The 17,060-nt window shown below is 42.7% G+C and overlaps 1 pseudogene; it reads right to left on the reverse strand.

The window, feature by feature from the left end:
* Positions 1 to 11,569: 11,569 nt before the first annotated feature.
* Positions 11,570 to 11,804, reverse strand: LOC136573892 (U2 spliceosomal RNA; annotated as a pseudogene).
* Between the last annotated feature and the right edge of the window lie 5,256 nt (positions 11,805 to 17,060).

A 17,060-nucleotide genomic window follows, 5' to 3' on the forward strand; every position in this document is an offset into this window, starting at 1 on the left:
TCAGATCTGGTTTCAACTATTTCACGCCATTCATGCTCCCATAACACATAAAGAGTACCCCAGGTGTTGTAAAAAAAACCTTTTTAGCTTAAAAAAAAAGCCTGGTATAGCTGGCCATACTTAGTTTTAGTGAAGTTATTTTGAGTGTCTTCATTGTAGCATACGGGGCAGCCGTGGTAAAAGCACCCCTGAAATTTAAAATCGATATGTTGGCCTTCAACATAAGTGTATCCATCTAAATAATAGCTACCAACCTATTTTTCTCCTCCTCTCAGTGCACGCTGTATGACTGTTTTCACTGTGAGACACGTACATCAATCACTAAATAGCAGGGGGTTGAGTACCTTTTTTTGGCCTTGTGGTAATTATCAGAGAGCAAAATAGCTATAGTGTCTTTAGGTAAGAATTTAAACCTGTATATAGCCATGCATACTGATGCGAGAGTGATGTGTTGGAACGGGTCAACGCAATAAGTCATACTAACCTTTTTTCTCTTTTCCGTACAAAACCTTGTAACCGTTTTTTGGGCATTTCAACATCCTACTTACAATATGACTTCAGTTCTGATTTAAAATCAAAAGTACATAATTTTTTTGTGTTTCATACCACTCCATGAACTTCTTTTAGTTGTCAGGCATCATGTACTTGGGTCCATAATAATTAGCATCAGGTAGGGGGCCGACATATTTCTGGTTTTCTACAGTATTGAAAAAGTGAGGAAAATTACCCGTTTACCCCTGAAAAACTCATAGCCAGGGGTAGCTTGCTAAGCTTAATAGGTATGAAGTTAATCGAGTCTATGAACTTCAAGTTCTGTGCAGGTACCGTCACATACAGAAGGCGTCCACCCTGAGTGATCATTTCTATACAAATTTTTTTGACAATCAACTCCTTAACAATAAAATAAGAGTCGTATCTACTGAGAAAAAACTGAACAAAATCACGGGTGCAAGACTTACCCTCAAACTCCCAAGATTTCGCTCTGTACAGTGCTGTGGCAAAAATAAAATTTGGAATGTGTTTGTCCGCTTCCTGTCGACACTCAAAGTCGTAGAAAATATACGATGGCTCTGCCTCAATGGCCTTTGGATGGTAAGGCTGCATGTAAAACAAGTGTTTGTCAAATTTCTCAACTCTGGTCTTAAAAATGTTACAGCGCAGACTGATGCATTCATGAGGCTTGGTGCGTTTAACTACATACCGATAACAGCGACCACAAAATATTTTAGTCTTGCAAAGCGCATTATTCGCCGCAGCTACAATCTTGTGGCAGTCTAAACAATTAGATGAGTGACAAAACACGTGGCAACTTGGGCAACGGAATATCGGTCCTGGGCTTTCAACACAAAACTCTCTCTGACAAGCCTTGCAAAAATACTGATACGAGTGATTACTTTTGTGGTGAAAAACAGAACTGCAAAGATCACAAAAGTAATTGGTCCCGATAAAAGATTTTATATTCATAATCCCGTAATAATGATTATCATGGTGGTGGATGTATATGACACCCCCACCAGATGTTTCGCTGGTGTAAAAATAGCACCAATCACCGCGACTGTGGTTAAAAAACATTATGGTTATGCCAAGGTGTTTCTCCAATGCTGCGATATCGTTAAAACTCAGTAGCTGATTGTCTGGGATGTCCAATCCATGATGTAATTTTTTTAGCTCATGTCAATAAAACACGGTCATCAACAGAGCCCTCCTCTAACAACGTGTATAAACTGGCCGCTAAACACAGGTTAGAGTCATAATTGTTAAAGTCAAAACAGCCACTGCTTTTCCTGTTTGATGATATGTGTGTAAAGTACGGATTTCAAATGCCTCCGGTGTCTTCCGCCTGCTCTCCTGTTTATAAGGATCATGAGTGTCAAGCATTCACCACTTAAACACTACTCATTACTCTGTAATGTGTTGGCCACAGCATTTAAGAAGCTCTCAGCGTTAAAATCATCCCTGGCCTGTTTTAGAGAATAAATAGGAGACAACCACTGCCCACCCTCGACTCTCAGCTGTATAAAATGATTACAGTATATATCCCATTTGATTCTGCCAAGCAAAGACTGAATGATGCCGTGTACAGCATTAACAGCACCAACAGATGAGTGTATTTGGTGTAAATTTACAAAGCTGAAATGATCAATGTGCTCAACGGCGTTGAAGCATTCAACTTCACGCCGCCTATGGAATAAATGCTGTAAAAAAACAGACGCATCAGCAGGTTTCTCAACCCAATCAACCGGCATACAACCTTGCTCCCGCAGTGGGCTCGGGGCCGGGTGCTCATTATTTACAGGTTGCTCAGGCATATTTGGACTCTGCAGGGTATGTGTGGGTAGCTCAGGACTTTGCGTGGGTGGCTGAGGATTTTGCGGGCAGGTTCTGGGTTGGCTCTTTCGGCGTCTTGTGGCGGCTATCGACCTAGCGGTCATACACAACATTTTTATAGCTTTTTTAACAGCCTTTGCTCTACGACAAACGGTAGCTCTGTTAGCGCACTGTTTTTTCAAGCCAAACATAGTCATAAGCTGGGAGGTAGGCGAATCCCTGAAACACCAAAACTGCAGAGTACATTTTGATACTCTCAGGAAAGTTCAGGAATTTCGGAGGTTCTACGCTAGTCTGGAAAAGTGAGGTTTAGTTCTAGTCGCTTCTGCAGCAGTTGCGATACTTAGTGCTAAGATCCGTTACTTGAGCGACAAGGTGAGCGTCTAAATACTGCATTGTATTTGAAAGATCTGACACCTCCACTGCCCAGGGCCGGTAAATAGAAATGTTAGCATTTCTGTGTGTCGTCGACCTTTTTGAACCTTGGCGCTCATCAGATGATTTTCTCTTTCTATGGTGTGTAGTGCTAGCTGCAGGGCTAGCTAGTGGCTGCTGTGTATCAACACATGTTACGGTTACAGTGCTAGCACTAGCATCTGATAGTGGGTGTTCAGTGTTTTGTATCAGCTCGTGTTGTATTATGACAAACCCATATATCATTTGAAATTACGGCATGCAGCTCACTATTACTGGTGTAAGTGTTGTTGCCCGGGTTGCTCTTCAGCATCTTCCAAAAAAGACGGTAGCAATTTTTTTCACACATTTCTTTTGGTGTCTTAATAAGCTGCGTCGTTGTTTGACAACATTGGTTGGGATGGAGATGCAGTTGTCTGTTATGCGAGGTTCTAGTGGTTGCATTGTCAGCAGTGGTGCGTATCCTGGAGGATCAGAGTGTGTCTGTAACATTGGAGTGGATACCCCCAACGATGCGCTCATGTGTTCTGTGGGGGTTGAGCATCAGGTTTGCCAACGCCATTGTTGTTTTTTTCCCAATGCTGCCGCGAGCATTCTCTGAAAGGAAAAATGTGTAACGTTGTTAATGAATTACACAGTGATTACGCATGTAGCACTCATACTATAATTGAGCAATCGTGGTGGGGCTGACTGCGTTGTATTAGGATAAAACAATATATCATATTAAATCGTTGCAGCGATGAAAATAAGTTGACAGCTGCATGAGTCATGGAATCAGGATCATGTTATATAACTCTTCCTAGTAACGTATCTTCCAAAATCTACCGTGAAAACACAATTTCTACTTACACCACAAAATTAGCGAAGCTGATCCACCTCTCAGGCGCTTACAATGTGGTACTAATGGAGATACAGTATCCCCATATGTGGGATAAGATCGGCCCGAACGATGGCAACTTTTTTTATCACTAAACACGTGGACATGTTTAAGGAGTATTATGTAAAGGCTGGTTTTTATTCTAACGTTGGGGAGCTGACGAGAGCCATCAATGACCAAATTGAAGTTTTATGGATAACAAGCGAGGTCTTTATGCTGCGCTCTGCCGAAGTAAAAAAAATTCTTATGTTACCGATTCACCAATGATACAGTTTGTGCCAGGACATAAGTTGTCAGTTCTGTTGGGCCTGCCTGAGTATAACGAAGGGTTTGCTGGTAATACGCTCGAAAGAATGAGACAATGCGCAGACATAAAAGCAGGGTTTTACACATAATTTGTTTACACTGATATCATTCAACATCAGTTTCTTGGGGATAGTTTTGTACAGCTTTTAAGAATCGTTAAAATCAGTGGTAAAAATAGCAACATTGTCACAATTCACTACAAATCACCCTGTCTACGTGCCATTGTGCAAACAGCATTTTGATACAGTTACAATATCCATTTTATCAGGCCAGAATGTGCCTGTTAAATTCAGGTACGGAAAAAGCCTAGTGCGATTACACTTTAAGCCGCACAACGAATTGCAATGCTAAAAATGCTGTCTCAGAGGGTATACAGCAATCCAGCTGTGTATGCGCGTTATGTTGCTCAATCAGGAGGCAAATTGGATGGATTTCAAGGCGATGAGTATATGATTGGTGTGGGATTAGGGGGAATAGTGAAATCGCTTTTTTGAAGGGCAGTTCCTCTTTTCAGAAAAGCTTTATAATTAGTAAAGCCTCATGGAAAGACAGCTGTCGAAAATATCGCTAAGGACGCAGTCACTTCTGTTTCTGCTGCTGATATGGATAGGCTCAATCCACCTCGGCGAGAACAGCGTGCTTCGGGCCTTGTTTCCATTGCAAAAAATACGTGCAAAAGAAAAAGATGACTCGCAGCGCCATTTCACCCTCAGCTCACGGATAAGAGCGTGGATATAATTCAGACATAATCTATATTTATAATCTACATTAGATATGCATATATACTCATACACACTGTATGCAATATGAGCCAGCTGTCTGGCAGTTGACACTACATTGTGATACAGGGCTTGAAGGATACAACTTATTAATAAGAAACAGGCCTAATAAAAGGCTAGGAGGTGTTGTGTTGTATGTTAGGAAAACATTCAAGATTCAAGCTTCAGAGCATGGAAGTTCTGTAGAAACTGTTTGGGTAAGAATACAAGGAGAGAACAACAGAAAGGACACCATTGTAGGCATTTACTATAGGCTACCTGGACAAGCAGAAAATATGGAGGAGCTCTTTATACATCAGATGGCCAAGCTCTCAAAGAAGCCCAACAAAGTGATCATGGGAGATTTTACCCATCCAGACATTTGTTGGGAATCTCTCAGGTAAAAGTAATGGATCCAACAGATTCTTATCTGTTCTTGCTGACAACTTTATCTTCCAGAAGTTAGAAGAGAAAGCAAGGGGATCGGCTATCTTGGACCTAATTCTTACCAACGGGGGGGGGGGGGGGGGGGGGGTTGAGAAGTAAGGGTGGCTGGGACCTTAGAAGGCAGTGATCATGATATCCTTGAATTTTGGATAACAAGGGGAGGAAGACCAGAGAAAACTCAGACCTCAAGGTTGGATTTCAGAAAGGCAGATTTTAACCCCTTAGTGACCAAGCCTGTTTGCGCCATAATGACCAGGCCAAATTTTAGACATCTGATGTGTCACTTTTACATGGAAAAACACCATAAAGGTTTTGCATATCCAAGTGATTCTGACATTGTTTTTTCGCCACATGTTGTACTTCATTTAGGCGGAAAAAATAGACCGACACAATTTGTGTATATTTATTAAAAGCGCTAAAATTGGGAACATTTTGAAAAAAATCATTTTTTCACACTTCCAACTGTAATATCTTAAATATGTGCAAACATAACATAGAAATTTTTGATAAGATATATATTTCTATCTGTTTACTTTATTTTGGATGCACAATGGAAAAACTTTTTTTTTTTTTTTAACCATTTAGGAGACGTACAAATTTAACATTAATTATAAACATTTTGAGGAACACTTTATTTTCCGGCACCAAGCCAAGATTGCAAAGGCTCATAGGTGTCAGAATTATAGATACCCCCACAAATGACAGCATTTTAAAAACTACACCCCTTAGTGTATTCACTGAGGGGCGCAGGAGGATTTTGACCCCATAGTTTCTTTTCAGGAAGTAATGCAATTTAGAGGGGAAAAAATAAAATTTCATATTTTTGCAAATACATAATTTTAAACACAGGATTTTTTTCTATAGTGCACATGAAAATGAGGATTTACACCTCAAAATGGATCCCCCTGTTTGCCCTGTTTTCAGAAACATACCCATTATGACCCTAATCTTCTGTCCGTATGCACAACAGGGCCAAAACCGAAAGGAGCAGCTGGTGGCTTTCAGATCAGACATTTTGCTTGAAGGCGTTTTAGGCCCCATTGCCCACTTGAAGACCCCTTGAGCAGCCGAAACGCGGAGGACCCCCACAAATGACCTCATTTTGGAAACTAGACCTCTTAGCGCATTAATCTAGGGGTGTAATGCATATTTTGACCCAACAGTTTTTGAATTAATCAAAGCAAAGCAGAAGTAAAAAATTACAATTTTTGTTTTTTTTATCAATTATGTGATTTTAAAAACAGTTTTTTTGGGACAGTAGACATATGAATGAAGGCTTTCACCCAAAAATGGATACCCTATTTGTCCCATGTTCAGAAACATAACCATTGTGGCCCTAATCTTCTGTCCGTATGCACAACAGGGCCCTAACCGAAACGAGCAGCGGGTGGTTTTCAGAACAGACATTTTGCTTGAAGGTGATTTAGGCCCCATTGCACACTTGTAAAGCCCTCGAGCGGCCAAAACCATGTAGAACCCCCACTAATGACCCCATTTAAAAAACTACACTCCTTAACGCATTCATCTAGGGGCATACTGCGTATTTTGACTTCACCGTTTTTAAATGAATTGAAGCAAAGCAGAAGGAAAAAATTACGATTTTTGTTTTTTTGGCAATTATGTCATCTTAAAAATAGTTTTTTTTTGTACAGTGTACATCGGAATAAAGACTTTCACCCCAAAATATATACCCCCATTTGTCCTGTGTTCAGAAACATACTTATTGTAGCCCTAATCTTCTGTCTGGATGCACAATGGGGCCCAAACTGAACGGAGAGTCAAACTTTAACTGTCTTTTAACTTTTACGTGATCGCCATTATCCATTGGATAATGGTGATCATGTGACCGAAGACCGCTCACCCCGGCCCCCCGTGACATCTCCAAGCTCTTGGCTACCTTTAGTAGCCAGGAGCAAGGAGATTTTAAATTTCCTCTTGCCCTCTCTAGCTTTTGCGCTTGCGTCCGCCATTTTGGCAATGGGCGCATGCGTCAAAACTGGAGAAAGGTCCGTGGATAAGGATCCAGTCAGGGGATATTGCTGGTGGCCTTGGTTAAGTAATTTCACCTCCCCTCACGGATCGGATCCCTGACCGGAGGTGAAAATATATATTTTTTAACTTTTACATGATTGCCGTTATCCATTGGATAACGGCTATCACATGACTGGGAAACGCGTACCGTGGCACCCCATGAAATCTCCAGGCTCTTGGCTACATTTAGTAGCCAGGTGCGGGGAGATTTTTATTTACCCCGCCAATCTGCGGCTTTTGCGCCTGCGTCCGCCATTTTGGCGATGGACGTGTGCACAGAAGCCGGGCATCATCCACGAAAAAATCTGGGGGCTTTAGGTACCTAATTTTATCTCCCCTCATTGATATGATCCATGAGGGGAGATGAAACAAACTTTTTTTCTACACTTTTTCAACTTTTTTTTTAACTTTTACATGATCGCTGCTATAGCAGTGATCATTTGACCGGGAACCACATACAGCGGCTCCTGGTGACAGCTCCCTGCTCTCGGCTACTCATACTAGCCTGGAGCAGGGAGTTTTTAGATTTCCCGGGCCTCCCGGCTCTCTGCGCATGCACGTGACATAATGCGTCTGGCGCACATGCACAGATGCTTGCGGCAGGGCCGGGGAGAATGAAGAAGACACTGGACCGCGTGGAAGACAGGGGATGAGTATTCTCAGCTCCCCTTATGGATCCAATCCGTAAGGGGAGCTGAAATCTTAACTTTTTTAAACTTTTCGTTAACTTTACCGCGATCACCGGTATCTAGTGGATACGGGCGATCGCGTGACCGGGGCTGGGGTCCCGCGGCCCTGGATGACAGGTCCATGCTGTCGGCTACCTCCAGTAACTGGCAGCATGGAGCTATCACATCCTGAGCCTGCAGGGCTGTCATTCCCAGAGGAGGCATGTTTTTAGGTCCTCTAGGAATTAAGCCCAGAAGGCCAGGACGTAAAAAGGCAATGGGCTGGATGTTCTTAAGGACAGAAATGTCCAAGAAGGTTGGGAAATATTTTGAAATGAGATTCTCCAAGCACAATCGTTAACAATCCCTAAAAGAAGGAAGAATGGCAAGCATTTAAAGAGACCCGGATGGATGAACACAGAACTTGTACACATGTTAAAGAGGAGGAAAAATAGGTTTATTAAATGGAAAGAGGAGGGAAATCTAAAGAAGAATATAATGCGGTCTGCAGAAACTGTAGGGCAAATGTCAGAAAAGCTAAAGCTAATAATGAATAAAAGCTTGCAACAGAGACCAAAAGCAATAAAAAGGATTTTGGGGGTATGTCAAAGCAAAAAAAAAGTCAAAAATCCTATAGGATGCTTACAAGGTGAAAATGGTGAATTAGTTAAGAATGATGTTAAGAAGGCCGAACTTTTAAATTCCTATTTTGTATCTGTTTTCTCTCAGAAAGTAGATGTAACATCAGCTAATCTTCCCTGTGCTATTGGGGGATACAAGAATGCAGGCTATCTGTAAGCAGAGAGATGGTGAGGGAACACTTAGCTAACTTACATGAATTCAAGTCTTAAGGTCCAGATGAATTACATCCTAGGATACTAAAGGAAGCAGCGGAGGTAATTGCTGAACCACTCGGCATAATCTTTGAAAATTCCTGGAGAACAGGAGAAGTCCCAGAAGATTGAAAAAGGGCAAATGTTGTCCCCATCTTCAAAAGAGGGAAGAAGGTGGATCCAGGAAACTACAGGCCTGTGAGCCTGACTTCTATATCGGGAACGATCTTTGAACGAATTATTAAACAGCATGTATGCAAATACTTGGCTAAAAATGGAGTAATTAACCAGAGCCAGCGTGGGTTTATAACAAACAAGTCATGCCAGATGAATCTAATTTCTTTCTATGACAGAATCACCGACTGGGTTGATCAGGGAAATGCGGTGGATATAGTATATCTTGACTTTAGTAAAGCATTTTACAAAGTATCTCATACCATACTTATTAAAAAAAAAATCACCAAATATGGGACTGAGAAAGCAACTGTTAAGTTCATTCACAACTGGCTGAGTGATTGTACTCAAAGAGTCGTCATAAATGGCTGTACATCCAAGTGGAAGAATGTATCAAGTGGGGCACCACAAGGCTCTGTCCTAGGCCCGGTGTTGGTCAATATCTTTATAAATGATCTGGAGGAGGGAATTGATGGGAAACTGATCAAATTTGCTGAGGAAACAAAGCTAGGAGAGATAGCTAACACTAGAGAAGTGCAAGAGAGGATTCAAAAAGAACTAGAAAAGCTTAAACAGTGGGAGGTGACTAACAAAATAGTATTTAACAAGGAGAAATGCAAAGTCCTACATCTGGGCAAGAAAAATGAAAAGAAGCACATACAGAATGGGAGGAATTGGGCTAAGCAGCACATGGAAAAAAGACTTGGGTATACTAATAGATCATAGACTGACCATGAGTCAACAATGTGATGCAGCAGCCAAAAAGGCTAACACAATTCTGGGATGTATTAAGAGAAGCATAGAGTCTAAATCACGTGAGGTCATTATCCCCTCTACTCTTCCTTAGTCAGACCTCATCTAGAATACTGTGTCCAGTTCTGAGCACCCCACATTAAAAAAAGACCGACAAACTGGAGCAAGTTCAGAAAAGAGTTAACAAGATGGTGAGCCGTCTGCAAATCATGTCCTATCAGGAACCATTTAAGGATCTGGAAATGTTTAGCAGAAGAGAAGGCTGAGGAGACTTAATAGCGGTCTACAAATATCTGAAGAGCTGTCACATTGCAGTGGGATCAGCCTTATTCTTATCTGCAAAAGGAAAGACTAGAAGCAATGGGAGGAAACTCAAAGGGAGGAGACACAGATTATATATTAGACAGTGAGGGGGATCAATGAGTGGAACAGGTTACCACAGGAGGTGGGGAGTTCTCCTTCAATGGAAGTGTTCAAACAAAGGCTGGACAAATATCTGTCTGAGATGATTTAGTTAATTCCACACTGAGCAGGGGGTTGGACCCGATGACCCTGGAGGTCCCTTCCAACTCTACCATTCTAGGATTTTATGATTGCAGCACAGGCAGTATAGAACTATAAATGCCAGAGCTTGGCGACCATCTTAAGTCAGTCTCCGCTGCAGCTCGGATATGGCAGATGTGTCCTCCTCTATCTTCCCTAAGAAGCCACAGGAACTGGATAACTTTTATTTTTAATGGAGCGCCTTTTTAACTAAGCCCACAAGAGGGAGACAGCGGCCTACAAAAACCTAATTGGCCGCTACTGTGCCATTTTTTTTAAGAAAGGTCAGTTCAATTCTTCCATGGAAAGGAATAGGTAGGTAGGCAGTTGGGCAGCCAGGTAGGTTGGTTTAGTTCTTGTCAGTTGGGGAATGCTTATAGGCAAGGCCTTATACCTGGTGGTGCATGAAACGTCAGGAAGGCTCGGGCCAACTTTTAGAGATGCAGCAGCTTTTCGGAGAACAAAAAACTCCAATAGACATTTCCTTTAAACAGACACATTTCTTTATTGACTGCGGTCTTTATCAATCACTTGAAATGTTGCTGTGTCTATGCATGAAATAAACATGTGCTTTTAAAGTAAACGTCTATTGGTGCATTTGGTCCCTGAAAGCTGCTCCATCTCTAAAGGTTGCCTGGATCTTCATGGATGAATAGTCCACATCCAATGCGGAGCGTGTATCGCAGCCCATGTGCTGTGCTTCCCCACTTTTTCAGGTGCATTGTGGACTGCTACAGTCAACTAAGGAATTTTGTGCTGTATGGGAAGCCTTGGGCCTGTGTAATTGGGGGTCAGCTGTTGTTTGCTCTGTTTGAAGCACGCATCAGGGGCCGGCCTGCCTGCCAATTTTTTAAAACTATATGTGATTGTGGGTCTCTCACACAGGCTGGTTGGAATGGCCTAGCATTATCCTGATCCGGAGGTGTAACTTGAAGCTGCGGGGCCCCAGTATGAAGTCTGGAACTGGGCCCCTAACTATAAAGCTTCATTGATATCATTGGTTTGCAATATGGGGAAGAGAGAGTTTATGGGCCCCCTAGAGCTCCGGGCCCCAGGTTTGACCGCACCCCTGCACATACATACGCCCATGACCCGAATACGTGGAGCACACAGACGCAGGCTCCCAGGATACGCTGTAACTGACGAGTGCTATGAAGCCGTGCCTGACCAATATTTCCAACTTGGCTATTAGCACTGTGGTATGAACTATGGAGTGTAGTTGGCATATTAACTAGTCTACGGTTTTGCTTCCAATAGTACCTGTGCGTGCACACACACTCACTCACTCTGGCAGACGCAGCTGCTCAGAGGATACAGTGTTGCGAGCTCCACGGCAGACGGGCTGAGTGTCAATCAAAGTGCTCGTTTGTTAGCAGCAGCCACAGCTGCGCTGCACCTCTTGCTCGTCATTTCTGCTTTTGGAAACTGCTGTAGGAAAGGGGGTGCACCGGTCCTGGAGGTACTGCAATACCAGGTCAATGCGCGGAGTGGACAGAGCAAGCTCTTTTTCCAGCTCCCTGTTCTAAAAATCCATTTAATATATGGTCCCCAGATAGGGGACGTATCAGATATTAAACTGATAAGAACAGATTTTTTTTTTTAGTTCACTACCCCTTAAATACGGGTGTCTTAATTTAAAACAAACTAGTTATAAAAAGAACCTAAAAATGATAAAGTTTCCAACCTTTTTATATATTGCAATAAATTACATTTCCATACATAAAATGGGTACTTTGTGGGATCAAATTATGGAACTCCGATCGCCTAAAACCCATTTCCTCGCTAAAATCGGGTAATTTTTTTTATCTTGTAAAAAGTAGTTGTACATCTTGTTCAGACAAATAGATAAAACGTCCTTCACTGATAAAACTTCACATTTGAATAATAAAATATTCCTGGCCTTCCATAGAGCTGCCTTCACACAGTTTATGATCTTCTCAGTCTGTGTGGGGCACTCCAGGCATCCGTATATCAGGTCATCTAAGTTTATTCTCTTTATTCTTGTTATTTTCTTGACCACAAGGTGTATTTTAGTCCATACGTGTTGTGAGAAAAAGCAGGTCCACATGATGTGTTGTATCGTCTCTTCATCTCGACATCCTGGTCTTGGGCATGCGGCAGAGTTGGTCAGCCCTCTTTGATGCTGGAATGCCCTGCATGGAAGACACTTGTGAACGCAGCTCCAGGCAAGATCCATCTGTGGATTGTGAAAGCATATGTCATTAGCCATTCTCCAGATGTTTTTATTTTTCTCTTCATTAAAATTAGAAACAGGGACCATAAAACCATTGCTAGACTCATTAGAGGAGACACCTAAAATCTGCACCGATTCCCCCTGGGGAACAGAAATGTCCTTTAAAAGCATCTCCCCGATATTTAAAATATTGCTTTTATTAAAATTTACTGTCTGAGTCTTTTGAATTGAGAGGGTGTCCCTGCAGAGCACCGCAACATCATCCATGTACCGCACTACCTTAGCCTTGACTCCCCCCGCCCCCCCCCCTCCACACACACTCCAGGCAGGGGGATTCCGAGGACCTGCTTGTCAGCTCATAAAGCACATAAAAGAGGCTCTAGTGCACAGATAAAAAGTAATGGGGACAAGGGACACCCCTGCTTCACCCTGGATTTTAAAAGGAAATCGTGTGTTTTAAAACCATTAACTAAAATCGTACTGGTGCAGTTTTCAGAAAAGGCTCTTAGACACAATAAAAAACCTTCCGGTATACCCATTATCTCTAAAACCTTAAAAAGATAAAAATGCGACACTTGGTCAAAGACTTTTTCAAAATCTCTAGATAAGATGGCCATCTTTCCTTTTCTTGCCTTGTTATTGCTAATAATATCTTTTTAAAGGTTTAAATTCTCCCATATCGCCCTCCCAGGGACGCCACAGACTTGGTTTGGGTGGATTAGCTTGTGTATCATGGTTTTTAATCTGCTAGCGCAACTTTTTGCCACGATCTTGTAGTCAGCATTAAGAAGGGTGATGGGTCTCCAGTTTGTAATATCCATCTTGTCTCCTTTCTTATATAGCAGTGACACTTCACCCTTCCTCCACAACCCTGGGAGGCTCTTGGAATTAAAAGAAAACTTCACTAAAAAGGGAGAAGAGATCTTCCTTTAAAACACTATAAAATGTAACATAAAACTCAATGGGTATACCGTCTGGACCAGGCACCTTGCCTGGTTTAAAACTCCGGATGGTGTCTAAAATCTCCTGCTCCGAGATATCACGTAATAAAAGGCTCTGTGAGACAGGATCTAAAACATCCGTGATCTCCTCTAATGAGTCCTTCATAAAACTTACATCCACACTCTTAGTGCTAAAAAGATCCGCATAAAACCATGTACCTTTCCTAAAAGACCCTGTACATCTGTGACTCCGTCCAGTTCATTTAAAACACATTTTTTGTCTGCATAATTTTCATAAAAAATACCTGGAGCAGGTCTCGTTCTCCTCCAAGCAGACCTTTGAATGAACAATGATTTCTTTTCCTCTCTGCTCCTGGCATTTGGCCATGTCTTTAACATCTTTTAATTATTTTTCCACATCGATATAGAGATTGCACGCTGATCACTAGGCTGGCTGGTCACCAGCAGTGTATAGCTATTGCGGGAGAGGAGGAAGAAATGCCAGCAGAAGGTCACCCCAGTCATCCTGGAGAGGAGAGAACAGCCGCTGCTATCACTCTCCTCACAGCCATCTCACACAGACCCCTACTGGCATAGCCGACGGCAGCTTCCAGGACCTGTGATGATGTCACCGGTGTGAGTCAGCGATCACATAGTACCTTAGTGTGTGTGTACTCTAGTACTCTAGTGTGTGTGAGAGTGGCCTAGGGGCTACAAACAAATTTTCATGTAGCGCAGGAAATGCATCATATTTGGAAAGTTTACACCAAGAGGCTAGATCATGCATGGAAATTTGTTTTGCAGCTGCATGCAACACGATTTAGGAAGGATGGGGGCCCCAACTTTTGCACCTAGACCCCTGATCCTTTAGGTATGTCTCTGAACACAACGATTGTATAGCTACAACACCCCACAACACCTTAGGCAACAAATTTACACAACCGTTCATCACTATCAGTCGGGATAAACTAAGTGTACAAATAAGATTGGTGATGTGACGCGGCATGGCTGGCCAGGCACATTCGCTGAAACTATAGCTGATGGAGAGAAACTGTTTGCATATTCGTACATAATAGGCCAAATATACACTAAATCAGTTCTAACATTCCCAGCACCAATTATTTTTTCAATTTTGTTAGCCAGTGTTATCAATTAAAATTTTCCTTTTAAAAAGATAAACAATCCCTGCTGATCTGGTCACGTTAGAACCAGACCAGACTGTTGGCCAGTGATCCCAGTCATCTTCGTATTTCTTGTATTGGGATTTATGCGGGATGCCACATTTCTGCAGGAAAAACACAGAAGCAGCAAAAATGGTTAGTTAGTTAAACAGAGCAGCCCGTCTTGAGTCTCCAGACTCCTTACATCAAAAATAAAACATGCTATCTCTGCCATCATTGAGTGAGGTAAAGGAAATTGGTCCTTGATCTTGAAGTAGGATCCATCCAAACCTCAACACTCTACGGCTAAACCAGAGACCCCACTGGATTTCTTATGCCCCTACCCCCCCCCCATCTGAATCAAGCATAAACAAAGATAATGCTGGAGAGGAACTGCCCTCGCTAAGCTTCCCCCCCCCAAGAGTACCCGAGGCGGGAATTCCTGATATATCCCATATAGATGTCATCAGCAATGTTCCTCACCCGGAGGCCAGCAAGTCAGCCTCTTCTCCATTTCTATTCCCCTCAGCAGGGGTGGGTATCTGGCTCCCGGCCACTGAATTGGAGGTAGTCCCCAAGTCCCCAACCTGGAAAAGAGGGGGAGGGGCATTTACAGATGGCACCACCAGGGGAATGACTGGCTTTTCCCGTTCCGCAAGTACTTTCATCTGCTCTCCCTGTACTACCTCCAAGCAAAGCTTGGCCCTGGAGCCTTTCTGCCTTTTAGACGCTGCTGCAACTCCCCTGGGCTCCTCCACCTCAGGTACCCCAGAAGCCGGCATCTCCCAATTGCCTGGACCGGCCTCATTGGGTCTCCCCATCGGCTGATCGTTTAGCTTCCTCTTATTCTTCCTCTGCTCTTTTGGGACACCTTCATATGGGGCCTCACTGAAAACTTCCATCTCCTCCAGTCCCTCTTCTTGGGGGGGGGGGGGGGTCTGCTGGTTTCCTGGCTGCCCTTGCGGCTCCGTGTTACATGCTGCTGCACAATTGACATTTCTTCCCCATTGGCCACTGGTCTCATGGTCCAAAAAAACACAATTCCTATAGGTACTGCTGCAATTTATTTTTTGATGCCCGTATTTTTGGCAGTTGCGGCACAAAACTGGCATACCTGCACTACTCACATTTCCCAATTTAAAACGAACAGGTGAATGTCTCACGCCACCTGGGTAGCTGGGGCCATTTATACATGTGGCCTGGAACCTCTATTTAGATGTCCAAATACCAAACTCATTCATAAATTTCCCCATACAACAAACCGATTTAAAGTATTGTCATAGAATATAAAGTGTTAAGTTTCAGAATGCAATAAGTGTATGTTTCTTACCTTTTATTGGACTATTGACCCTTAAATAGAAGACTAAAACCTATGCTTTGTAGTGCCAGTAACTGGGATCTTAAGATAAGAAGTCAACAGAAAAATTAAATAAGGCTAAGCTATGTTAACAGAGAAGACACACAGCGATAGCAGAACTATTGTCTAATGCAGCAGCAATCTCCTGACTGCAGTGATTTCCATGTCTGAGACGGGCCTTAAGAGCTCTGAGAATATTTGGTAGAGGTCAATAAGTTTTGTCACCTATGTAACACTAATCTTTGTACCAAGTAACTCTTGAATCCGCCTTCTTCTTTCTGTATAAGAGTTGGTAATGTTGATAATAAAGTAGAATTCATTGAGTTCTCATGGAGAAGTGTTTTGACATAACATGGAGGGATTTCATGCTATTGATAGATAATTGTTAGCAAATCTCCTCATCACGGGCTTCCATATCTACCAATTTGGCACCTGGCAATGCGGTCATCAGATCGGTGCCAGTGTGGTCCGATAACAGTATCTTATAAGGAAAGCTTCCACATCTTTTACATCAGCATAGGGGGAACACATCTTAATCACCACAAGCATGATAACATCTAGGACATGCTCAATTTTTTGAACTCCCCAAGCATTGGGTCTTGTTTAGTAGGAATTCTTGTAATCAAATCATGGAATATACCTTTCTGTGTAAAGGTAACATCATAAGTCCTACGCTTTGAGTAGTCCTGTATTGCCAGTATCTCGCGTTTCTGTATATTGAATACGTCCATGAGCATGACCTCCACCACATACCTCAGGCCATGTATCTCCGCCGCATCATCTGAAAAAATTTGCTTTTACTTAGCTTTACAAGACCATGTTGTGAAAAGCACTCTCCCGGTCCTACGACCATGAGAGAAAGTGTGATCACAACCCGTTTACCCTGGGACTAAGCCCTCTCACCAATAGCAGCAGGCAGGTGAAGCCCACAGAAGTGAGTGATCCCACTAGGCCAAGGAGAGGGGTACCCGAGATACCTCCTGCACAAGTGCACTTGACCTTAGCCAAAAGGCCGAAAAGGGATAACCCACAAAACGGCTTTCCATGCAGCCTGGCCTTTCAACCCTGCCTTCTATGGCTTGAGGCGACAGCCCGGGCACACACTCAGGCAGCCTTCTGAATGCACCCACAATACCCACATGGTCATCTGAAGAAGTTAAACGTACAGCAGGCCTTTTTTTCCGCCATACATGCATAACTACAGATGATATATCTATAAATAAATCTTGCTATTTGTATAGCGGCGACTTATTCTGCAGTGCTTTCAAGTCATTCA

This window comes from Eleutherodactylus coqui, chromosome 7 (genome assembly GCF_035609145.1).
Source record: "Eleutherodactylus coqui strain aEleCoq1 chromosome 7, aEleCoq1.hap1, whole genome shotgun sequence".
NCBI lineage: Eukaryota > Metazoa > Chordata > Amphibia > Anura > Eleutherodactylidae > Eleutherodactylus > Eleutherodactylus coqui.